General features: G+C 42.0%; 1 pseudogene; it reads right to left on the bottom strand.

Moving 5' to 3' along the window:
• Positions 1-2,619: 2,619 nt before the first annotated feature.
• Positions 2,620-5,911, bottom strand: LOC147418617 (glucosamine inositolphosphorylceramide transferase 1 pseudogene; annotated as a pseudogene).
• Positions 5,912-8,199: the final 2,288 nt, after the last annotated feature.

Genomic DNA, 8,199 nt, shown 5'->3' on the forward strand with positions numbered 1-8,199 from the left:
GGATTTGAGGTGGCAAGCTTCGCAGAAATTATACAAGAAAGCAAAGTGCTAATATGGGCACTCGGACGCAAGCATCACTCGGAGGATTGGTCTAGGACTACTTGTGCCTTGTTGTCAACAAATGGAATGCCTAGGATGGGGGCAAATCTTGGCCATCGGTAAATAAAAGATCGCAGAATGACAAGAGTATGGGCTTTGTGTATCAAGGATGTGGAGGCGGGGTGGTAGGAGTGGCTGCCCTGATAGCCGTTGTAATGTTGATCCTTGGATGTTGTCATGGCTTTACATGAGCATGACAAAACCTTGTAATTTTTTGGGCTGCTCAATATAATCCACTCACTATTGTGAGTTTTGCTATAAAAAAAAAAGAATCGGGCCTCCCAAGTTGTACACTTATTAGGGTGGGTTCAGACTAGGTGGCGGAAGAAAACAGCAAAGGGGCGTCGATCTTCCATGGAAAAATTTAATTGGTTGGAGTTGAGGCACTCTTCCACCGGGCCCTCCATTTTTCTTCCCCCCCCCCCCCGGAAGAGTTGACGGCCTCTCTCAGCCCCCTTCACTTTTTCACTTTTCCTCCTCCACATTGTTCACACTAGGTGGCGGCACATTTAGGAACGCTTGTTTCTTCCCCCGGTTCAGTCTGAACCCAACCTCAGTACAACAACACCATGCTCCATTACAAAAAGATCAAAATGATGAAGCAAAACAATATCACCTAAAAAGTCAATATACAATACAAAGTCCTTTACTTTTGAGCATGGAAATGCAATGAAATGCCAAAAAATTTCACTTGGTATGGGCCGCCAACATTGATCAATTGAGGTGAACTACAACAATACTTATGACCTCACTACCAAAGCCAACAATATTAAAGCGACTAACACACAGTAGGAATGTTGTGAAAACTGTAGAAGCTAGTGTCTTTTCTAGAATACAACCTTGAAAAAACAAGAGATGACTACTCCCAAAGCATTCAAGGTGGATTGTAGCAACAACACTCATGAACTCACTGCCGCAATAAGCAAGATGAAAGCGGCCAACAACAATGACGTGGAAACTATGGCAGTTAGTCTCTGTCACACATTTGTAACAATGGTAACACTAGAAATCAAATGGACTTCATCAAGAACATTTGTCTGTAGCCAAAGAAACTAGAGGATAGTACTAGAGTGGTATGTTATTAGCTACGATGTTGGTAAAAGGTATGGTAGAGTAGTGCACTTGAATTTTCGTCCTCCGTTAGTCCACCAATTAGTGCTCTCTAGTACCAATTCTTGATCCAGACACGAGCCTAGCAACACTGCATCTATGCCATGGCTAGTGAAAGCTAGAATTTGTGAGACTAGCAAGGCTCTATTTGCACTTGATTCAAAGCTTTAGAGGGTTGATATGCCTTTAAGTTTGGGCATGATGCCAAATTAATGGGTTTTAGTGATTGTAGACCCAGTATGTAATACTTACATACAAATGAGGATTATTGTATCCCATGCCACAACATGAAAAATGTATTGACCACATGGTTAAAAATTAAGTAGAGGAAATGGTGGCCAAATGTATTGGCATAATGTACACATGGCCCTATATGTGGTGATCACTTGAGTGAATCAAGATTTGACCATAAACCTAAACCTATGGCACAAATAATCTGCTTATACAAGTCAAAATTTGGAGGTGCTTGATTATATTAATAATATAATTATTAATTAATTTGATAATGTGTTAAATTTTGGTGCCATATGGGGACATCTCCAACGAGAGGATTGAGAGAGAGTGAGGGACGAGGGCAAGATGCTCTTAGCAAACGAGTCTTGGGAACAACACCCTGAGTGGGGGTTTGGGCACAACGCCCATAGCGAGGGCTTAGGGGGCAACACCTCGGATGGGGAGTATGGGAGGTATTACTAAATGTCGAGCGGGTATTTCCGAGCAAGGAAAAAACCGAGCGAATGTTTCCAAAGACCAAACTAAGAAGATGAGGGGGAAAAAAGACAAGCTAAGAAGATGAGAGAGAGAGAGAGAGAGAGAGAGAGAGAGAGAGAGAAGCTTGTGCAAAGATTGAAGTAAAGAGGATAAAAAACTTAAGGTCTTCTTGGGAACAAAAAGAGAGTCAGATGATGCATGATAGAGCCTGCTTATTTGGGAAAAATTGAAGTAGAATATAAAAGTCATGATATTGCCATGTGAAGAAAACCTAGAAGATATGATTTGAGATGGCCAAATGACATATTTATATGTATTTGAACCACGTATATCTATACTCTTTATAATGCAGCTTAAACTTTTCAAGGAAGGAGAGGGCATCCACGTGTCACTCCCTGGTTCATTTCAAAAAACACCTTACAAAAAATCTAATCTAAAATGCAAAAGCAAAGGGTAAGATTGTAAGAAATGACAGCGTTTGCAGAATGTAAGAACTGACAAGCATGTAAAGTCAAAAGACTTTCTATTCTACATAAAACAAGTGATAAAATCACAAGGCCTGCCAATGAAAAGGGCACATCAATCTATTCTAGCCTTATTAAACAAATTCACTTAGAGCTTAAAGTTAATTTACTTCAAGCTTAAAGTTTCTTAATTAGCTTAGAGCTTAATTTACTTCAAGCTTAAAGTTTCTCTCTCTCAAAAAATTATTGTCAGTGTGCGCGATGAAACCAAGGATTCATGAGATGACAAAGCAATATATTGGTTGATGTTGGGAAGAATCGAAGCTCATGAGAGAATCATCTAAGCTTCCACTCTCCATGTACTCAAAAACTAACCGCGTTTCTTTGCCCACCTTGCAATAGCCTAACAAGAACACCAAGTTTCTATGCTAAGTCTTGCTCAAAGTATCCATACTCTCTTTCTTAGTGATAGCTGAACTGCAGCAACTTCTTGATTCCAACCATAGACCCATCTTTAAACCCAACTTTGTACACCTTGCTAGTGTCCCCTATGCCAATTAGGCTCTCCTAGTGAAAATAGTTCTCCATACTATCTATAGGCTGTGCAAAAGCAAGCTTTGTAAGAGGCCTCACAAAGGTAGCCTCAGTTATGCCGAGGGACACCCTCTCCCCTCCTATGTTCAAGTCAACTTTCCATAGAATGATGCCAAATAAAGATTGTTGATACACACATCAATATCTAGTTGTCCCTTCTTAGCCCCCAACATGAAGATTGTTGAGCACAATATCTAGTTGTCCCTTCTTCGCCCCCTACATGATACCCCACACCATTAACATACACATGGATGCTAGAGGTATGAGCATTCCCATAAGAATGTTGTAGGCCCATGGTAGAACAATACAGTGATTATGATCATAATCCAGTCACACCATGCTAATGCATGTCTCACAGGTCTTGTTATCTTTTGACACATTGGCACACTGTGGCAGAGGTTCACCGAACAGACCTGGATTGTGTTCCTAAATGCCAAGTGGCCAAAGGCCTCCTTCAAGCATGTCTTAGGAGAGGTCCGATTTTCCTGTGGTTCTGAGATGTGGAAGCTTGCGAGCATGCTTGCAAGGCAAACAACCTACAGCTCTCGAATGGGAACCAAGATCTCCACATAAGAGCCACAAAAATGTTACCTCCCCTCCACAGATACTCAGAGTCGTGGTTGCATTCTTGTTCACACCAAGGGAAGCTACAGAATAGCCCTATGTGAAGCCGGTGGGTGGGCATGGTTGAAGAGCTGTCTGGGGAGTTGTAGCTTTCTCTAGCAGCCACTCCTCACCACACTGCTAAACAACCCTATCCGGAGCATGTTCTGTTGTAGCTTCCTGCTCATCACTACACCCCAATTAGGGAAAGCAAAATATGAGTTAGGGAACCATGAGTTTGCTGCGGTGGAGGAGGATCTTCCCTTTGTGGAGCTGCAGAACCAGAAGCAATGCAAAGTGGTAAGTTGGGCCTCCTACAAGCTGGTTCTGTCGCACCTGACCGTCGTGAGCAGCTTCTTTTCACACTATGGATGAAAATCCACCTTAAGGAGCTTGTGTTGTGGCGCGCCCCTGCTCGGCTGGTCCTTGTTGATGGACCAGGTCACCCACTGCTGGCTGGCATCGCACGCGAGGAAGGTGGAGCTCACCCTGCTACATGATGAAGACAACAAGACGTCCAGACCATTTGTGGAGCGTAGTGTGGTGAGTCACAACTCATGGAAGGCCCTCCACTTGCAGCCCAACCGTACCCAAGAGGATGAAGACCTAGAAAGAAAGCGGATCCTAGCACAATCTGTTGCAGGCTTTCGCATCTCACATCACCCACTTTAGTGTTATCGCCGCAACAGGAAGGCTAATAAGGTAAAACGACCAGCAAAGTTACATGATACATTAAACAAATGGCATGTCAAAGCCGACATAGAAGGCTTCAGACTGCATTTGAATGCTCTCTGTGCTGCCCTTTTTTTATGACATGACCTATTTGTAGTATCAATGAACTAGCACATTACATATAAATCACTTCTTCTGCACACTTAGAAGGAGAAAGCAATTGAACACCTGCTGACTTGGAATCAAATACCAAAACAAAGCCCTGGTAAAAGCAGACAAAACTCCTTAGGACCTATAGCTTGTCGTCGTTGAGATCATCAAGCAGCCATACGATTAACACAAGGATTGCTTTAAGTCCAAGAATTTCATAAATCCCAAGCGTCGACATGGCTGTTGAGCTCCCACTTCTTTAAGGTAAGACCCTTGAATCGCTCAGAGAACTTGTGGAGACAGTTTGTCCTTTTCATGTAGTGCACTTTGATATCCCTGCTTATGGCTAAGCTAGACAACTTTGATATGTCTATGGCCGATGCAAGATGGATGTATTCCACTATGCAAGTCGTTGTGCCATTGTCCACAATGAAATTCAAGAGAATATCCTCACAGTTGAGAAGCTCATCGACGAGAGCTCTTCCTTAGTCCGCTTCTTGACTCCCACCCAATACTTGGGAAATGCCAACTCACTGTCAATAAAAGCAGCACCAATCAAGATCATGTTTTAGCCCTTCTTTGCACAAGCATAGCGCTCATTTCTGTACTTCACAGGACTACCATCATTCAGGCGTGTTAAAAGCCCACAATCCTCTCTGGATGACTTCACCATGCCTTGAATCCCTCTCCAAATCATCACAAGTCATCAATATGTCATCATCTAGTTCAAACACCGCTCGTGTCTTTATCTGAGGATCACACTTAAAACGATTGTTTAAGAAGTTCTTTTCTTCAACCTGTGGCCCGGCACAACAGAGTCAAAATCCGTATCCGGGTTTGGAGGCTGCCCTTTGTTCCAAACCAACACAATGATGCATAGCGCGAATATATACCCATTCAGATTCCAGAGCCTTTCCTCATAATAGGTCATTGTGACCATTGTGAATTGTGAATACTGCCCTTCAACATGGCCCAGGCTCCTCAGCTTCATTGCCACCAAAAAAAGACCGCACTCCAATACAAACTGCCACGACACCCATCACAAAGCACAAGAACACTGCAAAACTGTTCGGCCTGACTCTGCGCTTCATGGCATAGGATCCTCTGTTCAATCTAAATAAGGCTCAATGTAGTGTTGACGCCAGTTGAGGCCGGTGCAGTGTTCGGGAAAAATCATTTTTCCACACATACAAAATTCCTTTCCTTGAATTTGCCAAGAGGAAATTTTAGAAAATTAGGCTACTTTTTCAGGTTTTTACACTATTTTTCTCTATTTTGGGGCGGATTTTCTCCTTTTTCCCTTGCCCTCATCCGGCATTTTGGAAATTGAAAACGACACGATATTAAGCTGAGACGCATTTTTCCCAAACACTAGGCCGGTGCATTTTGACATCAGTTGAGGCCGTTGCTCCATTCCATTCTTCTGGTGAGAGTCTCCACACGGAAAATACGAATCCTATGCCCATAGGTGTCAGCACAACCTTGGTCAACACGATAGACCTGACCATCATAGACAAATGGTCGCCCCCATTGCGTGCATAGCCTAATCTATCATTGCTCGAAATGGCTAGAGAGAGAGAGAGAGAGAGAGAGAGAGAGCCTCAAAGCCAAAGCTATCTCGACCCTTGGCGGTGAAGTGAAAAATGACAAAGCCCCTCAAAGCCATGCTGCTATAGCCATCGACCTTGGAAAGTTGGCGATGAATCCTTAAGCAAAATTAAACAGAGTCGGACCAGGGCACGAAAAAAGATCCTACTCTCCACTACTTCCTGCATTCAATGTACATCGGCTCAAGAGAAAAAGTGGGGAATTATATTTTTTATAGTTTGTCAGATACTCAATTCCAAGCTATCATTTCCACAATCATTCTTAAATGAGTAACTTAGTAACCAACTAGCAGCAGCGACTACAAAAAATGGGCACTCACTTCATATTTTAAAACTCAAGATATGTCCCATCATTAGATTTACACACTCTTCATTTCAATAAGTGTCCACTATTTTATTTCAATCAATCAACATTTTTGACCTATCAAAAAATGCTTAAAAATACAACTCAACTCTTTTCCTATTTTAGTCAACAAAAAGAGAAGGCAACGTTATAGCCTTTGCCCTTTGGGCAGGCCAATAAATGTTGAAGTTTGATTGCACATAACAAAAAGGGGATAACTTTAGTGGAGGTTTCGTTACTTAATGGAATTGACTTTTTGAAGATATAACAAAAAAAGAAGAATTTTAGTGATTTTTTTATGTTTAATGAAAATGTAAATTTTTCAGATATATTTGGCTTTATCTTTTCAAGGGGCTTTTTTCAAGACCAATATTGATATGTTTTAAAAAAATTGGAAGCATGTATTTCTTTAAAGAGCTTGAGAAAAAGGAAAAAGCTTGCCTAATGTCGACTTGGGGTTGTCTCGCTTTGAGGACATGCATGAGATGCAAATGCAGTGGTTGTTAAGAGAGAGAGAGAGAGAGAGAGAGAGAGAGAGAGAGAGACCATCACATTGCCTGTGTGCATACACATGTACATTTATGAGGGGGGGAGAGAGAAAAAAATATTTTATCATTAAGCTTATGCACTTTTCAAATTTTCAAGATATTATTTTTTGGCATTAGTGTATTTTTAAAAGGATAGCTAAAGTTTTTCACTTGTAGAAAATGGATTAATTGCCCGACAAAGACCAACCCTCACATTAACACCCCAAATTGGTAGAGAGATTTCCCAGTTGATGGATCTTTTACCAATTCTTGGATATTTTGTTCTTTTTATTTTTAAGAGTTAAACATGTGGGCCATGCTTAAAAATCTATAAATTCCTTAAATTTTGGCAGGCAAGGGTGTGAATCTAAAATCAACAAGAGAGAACACACTAACCCAGTTGATGGACCTTTTTACCAATTCTTGGATATTTTGTTCTTTTTATTTTTAAGAGTTAACATGTGGGCCATGCTTTAAAATCTATACATTCCTTAAATTTTGGCAGGCAAGGGTCCTGTGCGCGTCTGTCGCACGTGTCAATGCAAGGAACTTGCCGATACACTGTGTGCGAGCTACAAATGGCTCCAAGCACACAACAAGCCTAAACTAGTAAGCTCAAAGATTACGATGGTGTGTCACTCACCACTCTACGCTTGCTATCGTGGAGGATTCCTCGCTGCGAAGAAGAGGGAGACGCTGCTACGCCGCGCTCAACCGCATCGCCATCGTCGTGCCACTGCAATGCTCGATCGCACTCTCTCTCTCTCTCTCTCTCTCTCTCTCTCTCTCTCTCTCTCTCTCTCTCTCTCTCTCTCTCTCTCTCATACACAGACACACACACACACAAGGAGATGAAGAAGAAGAAGATGGAGATGGAGCAAGAGCACTCTTCAATTGCACAAATGAGAGAATGAGTGAATTTTAGGTTTAGTTGACTTTTATATGAGTTTGCCCCATTCACACTTGGGCGCCCATGCTTAGCCAACTCATCCCTTGAATGTTCCAGTTAGAGTGCACCTCTCATCGGCGATCACTCTTACCCTTTTCCTATTGGACCGATAAGCCCGGTACCTGACTCTACCAAATAAATAATACAGCGTACGTAGTAGGTGATAGGAATGTGCGTGAGGGTTAACATGTTCCCCTTCCTGATGTAGATTTCGTCCTCGGAAGCTATTGAGTTGAAGCTCGTTCGTTGAGGTGGAAGAGCATTTGAGATGAATGTCCTTAGCCTTCTTCAATCACTGCAAAATCAAACAACATTGGCACAGTAATTGCATTCTCATATACAATTAAAAATCATATGTAGTTTTAGGCAG

This window comes from Adiantum capillus-veneris, chromosome 30 (assembly GCF_014529385.1).
Source record: "Adiantum capillus-veneris isolate H3 chromosome 30, ASM1452938v2, whole genome shotgun sequence".
Classification (NCBI taxonomy): domain Eukaryota; kingdom Viridiplantae; phylum Streptophyta; class Polypodiopsida; order Polypodiales; family Pteridaceae; genus Adiantum; species Adiantum capillus-veneris.